This window comes from Phaethon lepturus, unplaced genomic scaffold (assembly GCF_000687285.1).
Source record: "Phaethon lepturus isolate BGI_N335 unplaced genomic scaffold, ASM68728v1 scaffold4680, whole genome shotgun sequence".
Lineage (NCBI taxonomy): Eukaryota > Metazoa > Chordata > Aves > Phaethontiformes > Phaethontidae > Phaethon > Phaethon lepturus.
The window spans coordinates 65237-80129 of record NW_010512447.1 but is presented as its reverse complement, the minus strand read 5'-3'; the positions used below and the strand labels follow the sequence as shown (position 1 = coordinate 80129).

At 38.4% G+C, this 14893-nt stretch overlaps 1 protein-coding gene across 1 annotated transcript in view; it reads left to right on the top strand.

The window, feature by feature from the left end:
- Positions 1 to 14893, top strand: part of MAP3K9 (mitogen-activated protein kinase kinase kinase 9) — a 48564-nt gene that overhangs the window by 968 nt on the left and 32703 nt on the right. The window lies entirely within an intron of this gene.

Genomic DNA, 14893 nt, shown 5'->3' with positions numbered 1-14893 from the left:
TATCCCTCATAGAGCTGGTGTTGACAGAAACATTAACTCAGGTAAATGAAATGTCCTGGTGGATTCCCCTGTACACCCAGGACTTCAGCTGATTGTTTGTGGTGCTTTACATGGGATGCAGCTGACCCATTAGAACATGGGGACTGAACTCTGGTAGTTACGGTTCTGGAAATCATGGTGAATGATTTACTACTGTAATACTAATACTCTGTAATACTAATAGCTACTCTGCTTGAGTATTGTTCTTGTAGTGTGTCTGTGTTCCCAAACTTAAAATTGCCTTGAAGCCAAACGCGTGTGTAGAACATTATTTATGAGTGTGGAAGCAAGTTCTGCACTGGTTTAAAGATTGTTGTCTCATTTCTTGATGCCTGCATGCAGCTGTTTAGCTTTTCTCTCTGCTTGTCTATGTCTAAGATGGCAAGAGCAAACACGTACCTGCATGTTGGCTGCAGTGGTTTAGATAGGTGTGTTACTATGAACTCATTTTCATTTATGGCTTGAGTTAATAGGAAGCACTATGAACTGTATGGCTGGGATGCAGACACATGTTCTCTTTTGCTTTGAGGGCAGTAACATCTAGCAAAGAGGTCTGACAGATGGGAATTTTACTGTCTTAAGCAGATTCACAAGAGCTAGCATTAACCATTACAATGCTGTAAATTTCCAGGCCTTGCAGAATCTTTCTGTGGGTTTTTTTGCTTCGAATCTTGTGGCAGTGAGTTTACATAGTTTGTTGTGAAGGGGGGAAAAAAAAAAAGTATTATTAACTTTTGCTAGTGAGTTTGAAAGTAGAAACTGAGAGCTTTCAAATTAGTTTCTATAATATTATTCTCATACTATTGAAGTTTCACTTTTTGTTAGAGTAAGGTGATCTTAATGTCTATAAAGATTTCCTAATATCTAAACCCTTCCCTTAGAGATGGCAGTATATATACGGGCATATTGATAAATGCTGTAAAATGAACAATTGATTGGCTTGGTTAATGGACTGCATTCACAGGTGAAGCTTGGGCTGGCTGCATCTGAGAATAAGAAATGGTTGCCTTTAAGTGCTGGGCCTTTCCTCCTTACCCAAGAAAATATTTACTTGCTTATTTTGCTAACAGGCCATTAAGACTTTACTGTTTAATGCTATTTGAATGTTTTTGAGGTTTAAAATGAAAGGGTTTTTTTCTAAGATAAAAAGCTGTTAGCTCCTGGTATTCCACTGTTTTATTCAGATTGGAGAGTGCTAATTGTAAAAGGGAGATATATCAACCAGAGATCCAGCCCAACTAGGGGAACACTAATGCACAGTGTCACCAACTACATACAGATATGGATGCTAGAAAACAGCTGTACTGTCAGCAGCAAGGGCAAAAGTAAATTGTCAGTGAGAAATTGAGGGTTTTGCTACATATATTACTATAATTTTCCTCATTTAGGAGGAGGCAATTGCAAAAGAAGAGGAAGAATCAGTGGGAATGCCTGTGGAAAGATTCAAAAACCTCCAGTGTTTGGAGGGGAGAGGTAGAGAATTTACATGGTGGTCTTGACCAAAGATACCATCAGATCTAGTACAGAAATGATGGGTATAGGAAAATTATAGCCCAGCTAAGTCTGCAGAAAGCAGACGTTTGGGAAATGAAATAAATATAGGAGCTGGTACTGGAGGGAAGGACTTCAAGTATTTTAGGGAAAATTCATTATTTTGGAATAAGATGAATTAGTAACCTCAGGTGTGGGCTTGACATATTACAACTGCTGTTTACTTTAGTTTGGCAATATAGAGTTGTTCATTCTGTGATGTGTGGTGGAACAGACATTCTTAAAAATGTATACCATTTTAAACATTTGATAATCTATATTCTTTTTTGGGTGTATCTATAAAGTAAGTATAAATATTGGATAAGTATTAGATTATGACAATGGTGGAAGGTTTTTTTTGGAGGGAGGGACTGTTGGTCTTTTCTGTTGGTTTTTTTTGTTTGTTTCTTTGGTTTGTGGTTTTGCTTGTGTTTTTCCCTCAAAAATGTATATTACCTATACATGCAGGTAGACTTAACTCATGGCTATCTGTAGGATAAACAACTTTGGACTGCCCAAATCATGTCTTTCCTGAATACTCTGTCACTGCATTGCTGAAATCCTTTTTCCATTATATGTAGTAAGCATCTTGAAAATTTATCTGCTCTGTTTTCTATGGAGAGCTTTTCACAAGTTTGTAAAGATTAGTGGACTAAGTATGTTGTTGCATCCTGATTTATATATATGGCTTGTGTTTCCTGTGGTTTTCTGATGTACTTAGTTTTCTCAATTACTCCAGGTAGTTGAGAACAGGTTATGTTGTTAGGTTTGTGCCTGTAGAATTACAAGCTTGTAGCGTTTTCTTTGCACAAGTTACCACCCACCAACTCATAGGCAGTAACGTGTCTCTGGAGAATGAACAGCGTCTGCTTGCAAGAACTTGGAGAAGATTCTTGCAGACACTTCTTTCATGTACTAAACATCTATAAGTACTGCAGAGCTGTCATAGGAGCATCAGCTGTATTGATCTACTCATTGGTACTTCCTACATGTAGTAATAGATAGTGACTCTCATACATCTCATCTTGCCTTCAAGCACCAGCTGGGACCTGCACTATCCATCTGAAGCTGCAGGATGAGTTAGTCTGGGAGTTAGAGAACAACATGGAGGAGTGGGAAAGAACAGAGCTGCCTTATTTAAAATCAAATTTTCTACTAGTATAGAAGAAGATCAGAGAATGCCTTGCTTTCAGATGTCTGCCTATATTTAGGCAGGTACAGAATGCATAAGGACAGTACTTCACGAACCTTTTAAGAAGGTCACATTACTTTTTGAACAGTAAAATAAGTTAAGTGGACACCTTAATAGAAGTTTTAGAAATTACCCCATTATATATGTATAAGAACTTGAAAAAAGTCCTGTTTAATCTGAACTATTGCAGCTTTGTGGGCTCAAGTAATAAGTACTGAAACAATGCTTGGAATAGTTCTCAACATTTCTGGTGGCATGGTAAAGAACATAAGGTTTTGATTGCTTTGGGAGGTAACTTTGTCTTGTATAGGGAATGAACTTCAGGGGATTATCTGAAGATTCCAGGAGGTGTTTCTTGAGATTCTCATCAAAAAGCACTCTCCAAACCGATTGTCTATTTTCCTCCTTTTAACCAAAAAGTTGAACACTCTTCCTGTTCCATCATTTTTCTTCATCTTTCCTTTTCATTATCATAACTTTAAGTACTGTGTGTGTTTGAAGCTGATATTTATTGTAAATCCTGGAGGTTCTGAGGGCTGCCAGTTTCATTGCTTTGGGGATGCTATCAGGAAATGAGTACCTAAAGATCTTTACAGAACAAATTGCACACCTGTGACTTATTTTTAGAGACCCTGAAATTCTTTTGCTGAGTGTCAGTTCAGTTGGCAGCGAGTCTGGTAGGTGAGTGTTCAGTGGCATTACCAACTCGCGTATCAGTTATGTAAGCTATTTTGTTCTGCTGTGTGAGGAGATAAATGCTTATCTTTTTTTGGCATTTGATTCAAGAGTTCTAATTTATTCCATATGAAAATTAATCTTATTAATCTGTCAGAATCCTCCCTGGCTTCTTTTTCTTCTCTTCATCCGGTGATATTGCTAACCTTTCTCTCTTCAGCTGCCTGTTGGTGCTCCACTGAGCATATGTTACGGAATTGGTGGTAGGCCTCTCCCACTGTGAAGGCTCCTAAATAATCTAAATGCTGAGCTATAGAAAAAAGCAACTAGGAGTGCTGACTGAAGTCAACATCACTGTGTTTAGCACAGTTCTTAAGAGTTTTCCTTTGTCCGATCTCTTACCTGTGATTTGAGTCTCATTTCTGGGCAGAGCAAGGTGCTTGGCATATAATGCTTAGGATCAAAAAGGGCAGTTCTTTTGGTTTTAGTGAAGTATTGTAAATAATTAACCTGGTCCTGTTTGTTTCTATTTTGTCTGTCAATGTTAGGTATGCCAGCATTGCTATAGGAAAAATGCCAGTTAACTAATGCTGTAGAGAACTACCAAAAGCATATTTGCTTTTTTTTTTTTGACTGGCTCAGCAAAGTATGTTTGTTATTTGCACTACATTGAAAGATTTTTGCTGAGGGTGTTTGTGCCAGTTAGCAAAGTGCTTTGTAAAAGTCACCATGTTTGTGTTCCACAAAGTGGCACAGAAGATTAGCAGCAAAGTGACATGGCCAAGGTCAAAGAAAGAGGTAAGAACAGAGCTCAAAATAATTCCCCACAATTCTGATTCAGTCAAGTCAGTAGTTCTTCCCTTCTGTTTCTTTGAAGGTGTTCACCTGTCCTACTTTTTGGATCACCAAGGTAAGCTTGTGATATCCTGAAATTCAAAGTTCTAACTTTGTAAAGAATTCCAAACTCTGCTATAGCTTTGCTTATTTTATGCAGTTGTTAGGCCTTTTTGTGTTCATAAAGGTGATAATAGAACTGACTTTCACATGGTCTCTGGACAGTTGTCCCTAGGACTTAAAATGTTCCTTGTTCTTTTTTTTTTTTTTTTAAAAGCAGGGATTCCTTGCAACTAGTTCAAATCCAACCCAAGGACAACAGGATGTGAATGTTACATACTGGTCGTGATAAATATGTGATTAGTTATCTCATTCCTTGTTGCAGTATTCACATCCCAATCCATTCATAGTTGACCCTCTTCTGTTGGTCTTTTCAGAGGAGGAAAAGTATTTAATGTAAACTTTTTCCTCTGGCAGTGTCACAGAGAACTCTTCCAGGATCTGCTTAAAGTGTGTTGGCAGAGCAGTTTGGAAGTCTGCATTATTTCTGCTTTTATTATTTCTGCTTTTGCTACTTCAGTGTAATTTGCTGACTAACTCTCCAATGTTGTACCTTCTATCAGAATGGATTTCCTTTGTCAGTGCAATTAAATGAGTGTGAGTAATGCTTTATGTAAAGAATAGTGAAACTATGTCAATGGCATCTGAATGCTTTACACTGGGTGAGTAATTGATCTGGCATTATTGGGTGGTCCTTTGCCCTCTAAGAGGGAAGTGATAAAAATGTGAGATTTTTGGGGTGGGACACACGTACCAGCTGGGAGATTAATTTTATGCAGATGTTCTCTAATTCAGTTCAGGGAGCAAAAATCAGTAAACCTCTTTTTTTTATATATAAGATTTAAAAAGTGTGTACAGTAGAAATCAAGTCTTTCAAACAACCTGAATATACTCCTAAGGGTGATTAAAGATGACTTTTCAGGTTCTGCCCTTAAACAGTTATCCAGGAAAGACATGGACCTGTTGGAGTGGGTCCAGGAGAGGGCCACAAATATGATCAGAGGGATGGAACACCCCTCCTATGAGGACAGGCTGAGAGAGCTGGGGTGGTTCAGCCTGGAGAAGAGAAGGCTCCAGGGAGACCTGACTGCAGCCCTCCAGTACTTACAGGGGCTTATAAGAAAGATGGGGACAGACTTTTTAGAAGGGCCTGTAGTGATAGGACAAGGGGTCATGGTTTTAAACTACAAGAAGGCATATTCAGACTAGATATAAGGAGGAAATTTTTCACAATGAAGGTGGTGAAACCCTGGTACCGGTTGCCCGGAGAGGTGGTAGATGCCCCATCCCTGGAAACATTCCAGGTCAGGTTGGACGCGGCTCTGAGCAACCTGATCTAGCTGAAGATGTCCCTGCTTACTGCGGGGGGTTTGGACTAGATGACAGTTAAAGGTCCTTTCCAGCCCAAAGATTCTATGATTTTATGATCTGATTCTATGAACATGCCAGAGGATATTGCTAATGGTGCATAACTCCTAGTTCTGATTACTCAGCTTATTCCTCTGTCTCCCGAGAGTATCAGCCTTTGTGCAGATATCCTGGTCACTTGTATTGTGGTTAAAAAAATTTCCAAATAACTGTGATTTTTTTTTTTTTGCATGTGGTAATATGATGATGAAATTCATGCCAGTATTACTACAACTTTTTGTTGAGCAGAATGAAAAAAAAAAATTCATTTCATGTGTTTAATTCAGAAGATGTAAATTATACCTGAAAGTGATGCTAATTTTTAAGCTGTTGAGACATTGGGAATTCACAGAAGTAGAGTGACAGTTTACTTTGTTTTTTCTTTTTCCTTAGCTTGTCTAAATTGGTGCAACTACTTTCCTCTCTTAGAGCTTTGACAGATGCTTGCATATTGTAGTCTTATTTTCAGTATGTTTTAGCAGATTTCTGAGAGTTCCAAAATGGAAATAAATTTCCTGTAAATGGTTTCTTTTAGTTGAATATGAATTGATGTCTTCACTGTCAATTGCAAGTCAAAAATAGAAAGACTTTATGGAAGAAGTTTGTCCACAAGAATACTTTAGTATTCTTCTGCCCACACCAAGTAGCAAAAAGGCAATTTTACAAATGGAATCCCTTATCTTTGTAGAAAAGAATGGAAAGAGTTCTTCGCATTTTTAAGGAGTTACATTGTGCCTGTCTATTTAAAAAAGCTAGCTAATATCCTTTTCATGTCTTTGTGCCACTGCATATATTTTTTCTGCAGGTTTTTTTTTGCTCCTAAGAAAAAAATAACCAAGACTTATGACCTTAAGCACTTTCTCCAAATTGTGCATATGGAACCATAGAACAGATATGAGCAGACCTGGGCACTGTCATGCCTGATGTGTACCTAAGCATCTGCCTGCCACTCCCATGAATTCACTGTCTGACCGTCTGTGACAGAGCTGGGATAAATCTGTGTTTTTATGAAATTTCTAAGTAGCAAGTCAAGACTGAGAACAGCCTTGTTGTGGCATTTCTGGGAAGCTAGAATGACTTTTTCAGCTCTACTTTTTTTTTGGTGTTGCTCCCAACTCAAACTTAATTTCAATTTTGAGAGATTTCTGTCAGCAGCTTCACTTTTGCTTTTCTTACCAAACAATTCCTTTCAGAATTTCAACATATCTGAAGCAAACAAATTCACTCTTGAAGCATCAGAAATTAAACACAGTCTTGCTCTTTGAAGTCATGATTCATCACCGAAGACGATTATTTTTAAGCAATATCCCATTTTGAAGATGGTGCATATTCCCTTATGACAAGACAAGGAAAGCCTTAAGCTGTTGGAAAGAATACAGGATATAGCACGTGATTTTAAGTAGCTGCTTTTTGGTACATGTTTACTTTCTGATTCTAGGATAGTTTCAATTAGATTGGTGTGACTTTGATTTCCAAAAGGTTGCCAAAGTTGACTGGCATATCTGATAATTGCTGCTTAATTGTCCAACTACTAATGGTAAGGTAAATTCAGCCTTCTCAGACCTGAACTTTTCCAGATATGAAAAAGAAATAGCAAAACCTCATGTGCTAAGAAGAGAAACTATCACAATGTATGAGGATTTAGAATTGCATTGTTTGGTTTCATCAGTGTTCCTCAAGATCAGGGAGAAGAGGACTCACTTGCGTAATAGTAAATCTTTGGGTCCCAGCCTGTAGAATAGTCATTATGGTAGTATTGGCAGCATGGTGCAGCATCATTTAAGATTCTCTGCAGAAGGAAGTAGCCAGAGGATAGACACCCTATCTGTGGTGTTAACTACCACACACAGCCCTTCGACTCTGCTTTCTAAAAGCATTGTTATATTACTCAAGCATTTATTATAACACTGTTTTTATTATGAACAAAAATACTATCCCAAAACAAACGTCTAATGCACATATAGATTCCAAATTATCTCTGAAATCCTGTATGTCCTTTCATGCAGGACTTTAGTACAGCATTCATTTTTAGAGCTAGAAGCCAAGCTCCTAGTTGGCTGTATGACATCTTCCTCTGATGCTTCATCAAACAGGCTTCTGGGATTTTCTTTGGCTGTTGAGAAATCTTAAGATTTGCTGTTTGTATTACAACTGGAAACCTTCATTTAAGATGTGAGCATGGCTTCGACCTTGCTGATTTATAAACTTACTGTTTAGGTGTATAGCAAATGATAGTGTTCCAATAGCTCCATTTACTAGTAACAATATTTCTACCACTAAGATTTTGTTATCACAACAATTGCTGTGCTTAAATTGGGGATTTCTGGGGGGTTCTTGGGGTACTACAAAGTGCTAGTATGGATAATTGATGTAAAGGTGGTATGTGTAAGGGCAGTGGCATGTCAGGCCATGTGGTCCCCCTGCCACAAAAGTGCTACAGGAGTTCCTGTTCTTCTCTTAGAGTATAGACCTAGGAAGAGATGTTAGAGAGAATAGTCTGTAGTTGCTTTTGACTTTGCATTGTTCAAGGATCCTGAAAACAAGAAAAATCTCACAACTTTGATCAATTGAACTCGATATGCCTAATTCTGCTTGTTGAAGTGTTGTCAATCTTGCTGTTGGAGTTATTGATTTGTTTTTTCTTGTTTGATGTAATCAGTCACACAGTGTGTGGCTTTGATGTGATTATGGTCATCTGGTAACTGGGGGATATTACTAATGCTTCATCAGGTACTGTGTTATACTCTTTGATCACAAGAGTAAGCTGGGTCAGAAAACGAACAGAAATCTAACACATCAAAAAATGAACAGCTTTCTGATAGCTTTACTGCATGAGCTGTTTTCTTGCATGGGCTTTCATGTGCAAGAGTACAGGACTACCCTCTTTCTCAGCAGCTGGCAACTTGTTCTGCTCAGCTTAAAATAAAACTGCAGTGTTCAAGACAGTCTGAATTTCACTGTCAGCTGTAGCTTGGTGTTGATTGTGCATCTCAGAGCCTTTTAACATCTGTTCCAATGAATGGAAATACACCTCTCTTCCTTTTCTTATTTTTTTTTAAATTAAATCTGATTTTTTTTAAAAAACAAACCACAAACAAATCACCAAAAACCAGCTTCTGGAGTGGTTTGTGCTGCTGCCTGTGAAGTTTCTGTGTCTTCCTTACCTTCTAGATTGTGGAGTACCAACCTATTCCAGGAATGAATAGTACTTGGTGTTATTGATTGTTTCATGGAGATGTCTTAATTGAAGCCAAAGCAAAACAGTTCTGTGCTACTTCTTTCATCATGAATTTCATGTTTCTATTTGCTTGGAAATGGCTCTCACTGAACCAGCATTATTATTAAATCTCTTTTCAGACAGCCTCTTGAGCGACAATTAACAAATGTCATTTATGTGGTTCTACTCTTCCCTTTTTTTGTTGTTGCCTAATACAGTTCTTGATTTGTTGCAAGCTTTCAAACTGATAGGATTTGGCAAAGCACTGTGGGTACAGATGTAATTATATTTTTCCTTGGAGCACTTAACTGATTATGAAGAGTACAATAATCCATGCCTGAGCTAGGAGGCTGTTCCAATGTAAGCAGTATGGTAGGATTTAGTCTGAAACCAGAGCTGAACAGCTCCATTTTTCTAGGAAACTCACTTGAGTGTTCTCCAGGAGCATTCAAAGTGTTTTGTACCAGATAGCTAAAGCGATAAGACTTTTTTCAGCTTGGCTAGGTGAAAGGATCGATTCTAAATATATCGTGGCTCTGGAGGCCTTTCCTATCCCTTCCCCCACTATGCATTAGCTCTTTGGAGTTACTGTACTGCAAGGCTTAAAATCCAAGAACTGCTGTGCTGTCACATCCATCACCTCCTCTAGGTTGATAGAAGAGGACAGTTGGCCAGCTTTATGGATTTGCTGAACTCTCATGTGTACCTAATAATTAAAAAGCGTTTGCTTTCAAGGTGTATATTTTTTTAAGTGTGTTGTTGCTGGATGGTTAGTAATAAAAGAAAAAATATTTGTTTATTACTAGAGACAGTATTTATATTCTTTGTTTTTCCTTCTAAGATGTGAAATTCTGAGTGAGTCTTAAATTCTGTGCTCTACAGGATCTTATGCAGCACTTAGCCTTCTGCACCACAAACAAATATTAGAATAAAGATGCAGGTCCACTGGAATGAATGGCAGAGTACCCAACAGAAGGTAGGTAAAGGCTGCATGCGGAAAGCCCGGACTCCGTCCATGTGCAGATCCGTTAATCACTTTAAGTACTTTGAATGCAGGATCAAGAGCAGATTGCTTATTATCTGGATACTTGTGAAGCAAAGCTGTGCAGGCTGACTATGGAAGCTAGAGCTAAAACTGCAAGTTAGATTTTGGCAAACCACTACAATATGAGGTCTCATTTTGGAGCGAGTTTTTAAAATACTTTCCCAAAAGCTTAGTTCTGTCCTCAAGGCAATATGCCAGTGTGCTTCCAGTAGGACTTAATAATTAAAAAAAGGAACACCTGGCAAGCCCAGTCCCTTGTCCCCTTTGCAATAACACTGCTTTTTTGACATGTTAGGCAAACTGCAGACTTACTTGCTAGCTTCTGGCTCTGAGACTATGACTCTCAGACATGCAGCAGCATGAAGCAATATGTTAAGGCTATCTTTTTATCTAACATCCAGTATTTCCCACCACCACCAACTGAACTGAAATAAATCTTGGGAAGTTTTGCTTATTCATGGGAGGGGAAAATGGGATTGGAACAATCATAGTAAGTTTAATGAAGCCATCTTTTATGCAAGAGCATTTTGCTTGATCTGTGGATGCTTTTCTCCTTCAAATAAGGACTGTTCAAAAACTATAGGACTATGATTAATATTTGCGATTACTGTAGTTCCTTCTAAATAAGAACACTGAAGACTTTAGAATGCATTGTGTTTCTTCAGAGTACAGTGGAAGTTTTTATTAATTTTTCAGATAAAGGCAAGTATAAAACGTAATAATTGGCCCACGCAAGAAGCGAAAGATGCTTATCTTATTTTTCTGAATTAGTCTTCATTTAAAAAAATAAATCCGCATTTGCATGAATTTAACTGCCTCCCAGTAGTTGAAAGTATTTGGACTGGAAATAAATCTAGAAGGCAGTCAAAAGGATTTGGACACAGCAAAGATTATATCTAGTTTGTGGGGAGATGAGTACAGAAAAATACTATAAACTGAAGTTGGCTGTCCCAGTTGTGAAATTCCAGGGTGTGTGTGTCAGGGAAGAAATTCAAATTTAAGTGTAGTATTAATATTTTAGTGTTCATGGACCCTCTGGCTAGGAGTAGAAGTTCTCAGAAGGTGCCTTCAGAGCTGTCCTAGCTTGGATAACTTTATTCTCTGGTCTGAAAAACAATCCCTTAGAAAACATACGGGGTTGAGTGAGGAGATTCTTTGTTCAAGACAAGGTTTCCTGTAACAGATTGGCTCGACTTTGGACATGTTCTGCCGTGGGTGGGAGAGTCTGGATCCTGTGATATTAATCAGACTTTTTTCCCCTCTGGCATACCTTCAGCCTCAGTAAGCTTTTAGCTGACTTCTGAAACTTGTACAAAGCAATTTTTTGATAAATTTGGAATTGTTTGGAAATGGAAATATTCTGTATTTCCTTCAACTTTTGCACTTGAAACTTCTGCTGTATTGCTGGCAGGGAGAAGTTTAATGGTAGTACCTCTTCATACAGGTCTGGATTGCTCTTAAACCTTATTATGGAAAAGACTTGCAGCTTTTAAAACTGAAGCCCTGCTCATGTTTTGCATTTAAGGATCTCAGAGTGAAAAGGCATTGGTTTCTGTAAAGGTTTTACTCTGTTCTTTCTGTAAAGCTCTTGTACCTGGCATTTGATGGACTTGGTATCTGATACATCTCCTTATAGCACTTGAATTATCTAAATGGAGGAACTGGATAGGCTGATGCTTATCCCGTATCTGACAAAACTTTTGCCATTTTGCATTTTGGAAAGTGAAACCACAGTAAGCTGTTCTGTTTGCAGGATGGAAAAAAGAAATAAAATGTGTCCAGTATTCCCATCCACAGTGAGTACTCAACTGCAGCAGTGGTCTTTCACACTCCAGCTATGACAGGGTAAGCATTAGTTCCCTTCTTTGTAGCTGCTTGTTGACCTTACTGCTGTTGAAAATGGTGATTGTACTGTAACGGATGAGCAAAGGCCTATGGGAAAGTAAATCTGGTTACTAGGCTGTTGTATCTATAGGTAGTTGAGTTGCTCTGGAGTGACCTGCAAAAACACCTAACTGCAGCAAATATGCACGGTATTATTCTGGCAAAGAAAATATAACTTCGTGTCATTCCATGTGAGTTTGAGTTCCTTTGCCATTTTTCAGCCTTTGAGGTCTTAAGTAGTGGTCTTCTCACTTCTCTTTAGTCTAACAGAATAAGAATAGATATGGTGAAGCATTGGGACTGAAAGGGAAATCTAGTTGAGAGTCCAGATAAAGAATGTGGGAGACTGGGGAAGAAACTTCATGAAGTCTGTGCGGGTAGTTGGATGGCTACTTAATGGTTTAAATGTTAGAATTAAATGTTTCTACAACAAATAAAATAACAAAGGAGACATATTTATCCTATTTATAGTCCTTCCTCTTGTCACTCTCGTCCACCCATTGCTGTTGCTGCCATCTAGCTCTTGGACTATCAGTATAGTATCTTGGACATCACTAGCCAGCTGGTGTGGCTCTAAGGAGACAGAGTACAGCACAAAATAAGGAAGGGGCTCTTGGGGATGGGAGTGAGTGGGATGTGCTTGCAGGCTAAATCCTTTTGCTGGAGTTTTTCCTAAGCATTTCACCCAAAGCAGTGCTAACATTGATAAAGACTGAAACAGAACTACTGAAGGGCACTATCACTTACAGGTATTCAGATATTTCCACCACCTTTAGGTTTTTCAGGCCTTCTCAACTCTACATCATCAAGTTGCTGTGTCTGTCTGGTAGTTTGCAGTCAGAGTCTCACCTGGGACCTCCACCACCACTCTGTCTCTAAGTCCGGGAGCTCCCTTTAAGCTTATACTAACTTTAAGTACCTTCAAATTCAGATTTTTCTTAGGTTTCTGGCAAACAAGCTCCAGATTCTTCAGATTGTTCTCTCAACCTGTTTCAAAGCACCATTATCTACCTTAGCATGCTAGAAACACTGTTAATGGTAGGCATCTCTATGAAGAATTGATAAAGCTTCAAAATATAACAATAGAACACATGAGTTAATGTTGTTTTATCACTAGGTAGTAGCCCTGTTGTTTCATGATCTGTCTAGAACTGTAGTGTTTAAATAAAAGAATGGCAGGTATTCTGCCACTGAAATACTGACTGTATTATCTCAATTGGGGAAAAGTTATGTGGAAGTTCAGTGTGAAGCTAGCAATCATCTGTCAAGTCTGAGATATATCCTGGTGTACTGTAGACAACAAATCCAGCTTTTTTTTCCCCTGTAGTGGGGATCCTTGTCTTCTAGTCCACTCCCTTCCATATTTCTTCCTGTATGCTTTCAGTTCTTATTGCACTCAGTCCCTCTCTTTTTTTTTTATTTCTCCCTTCACTTAATTATTGTAACCATTTCCATCAGGTTTGATGTTCATTAGCTAATAGATTTCTGTTTTTGTGTGCCAGGCTTACTGAGTAGCATCATGCACAGGTGAATGACTTGGCATGAATTGTAAGCTGGACCATACAAGAGACTGTCTTCAGGTTTTTTTTCCAGTTTCTTTCCTGTTTTCTTAACATGCACACACACACTCTGGACTGAGAAGGGGAGCATGAAGTCGCTGATAGAGCTGTTGTCTGGAAATATGGGGGCAATGGGCAGTTTGGTGGTGAACTGTTGTGGTGGCATTGAAACATAATATTGCTTTCCTTGGTATTCTGGCATCATCAATTTTTTGCCTCTTAAGTCAGGAAGTTCTTCATTTTCTTGGTATACTGTGTGCTAAATCGATTGAAAATACAACAGCAGAGTAGTTGAAGAGGCTGAATCCAGTACAACCAGAAAATTTTGGTATGCCTGATTGTTCATACTATTTTGTGCAGTAGACAGCAGCCCTTTTCCTCCATCTTCATATACAAAAATGTGCTATTTTTGCTGTGGGTGATCACGCTGTAGTAGTTCCTCCCTGAGTGTTGTTCTGCTTCTGAAGTGATGAGTCAGCTTTTAACACAAGCAAGGCAAAGGAGTATTCTGTTCAGTACTACACTATACAGATAAACCTAATCCTATTTCTAGGCTGAGAAACCAGAAAAAGGCAATTATATGACCGTATTTTGCTGCCTCGTCGCTTAATTTTGGCAGCAAGATGGAATGAGGAGTGACTTCCTACCAGTTCTTTGATGTTATTAGCAACTGTATCAGCATGGGTTAAAGTGTTTATTTTTTCCCTACCTGTTCTTTCCCACTACTTTGGCCCCCCTAAGAATGCTATCCTAACTGTCCAAAAGTGTACCTGAAAACTAAAAATAACCCTCCCAGAAGAAACAAGCAAAAAATTTGATGGTGTAACTGCCTTCCAGGGGAAATTTGTGTTTGTGAGAGGAGGTTGTAACATGTCTTCTGGCTCTGCTGTTGTAATATGAGCAGAACAGAAGATTAAAACAGCAGCTGTTAATTTTGTTGTCCAAAATATTTTCTTAATTTCCCCTGTGAAAACTTTCCTTCTTTGAAAGTAATCTACCTCTTTAAACTACCTCTTCATGCATACTGGAGGTAGTATGGTGCTGGCTGAAAAACAGGATGTGTATTACTGAGGTTTTATGAAGTGAGCAACTTAGAACCTAGGTAAAGCTTGATCATGTTTGTTCTACTGATTGGATTGAAAAATTCAGTGCAGATGGTTTATCTGTTTATGTAGGGTAGAAGAGTGTTTGGAAGAAGAGTAGATGGGTTTGAGAAGAAAATTAAAGGAAAGGGATAGAAATGTGTGTATTCTGGCAGAAGACGAGAGATCCACACCAATTAGTGTTTCTAGCATAGTTGGAAAGAGAAAAAAACCATGTTGTAATAGGAATAAGTTGGGTGAAGCAGAATGAAGAATATATCAACAATGCAGTTATTTGCATTGGAATCCTATAATAAAGTTAAGAATATTTCCAAAACAAAGTTTGCTTAGCGCTTTTAAAACTTCTTA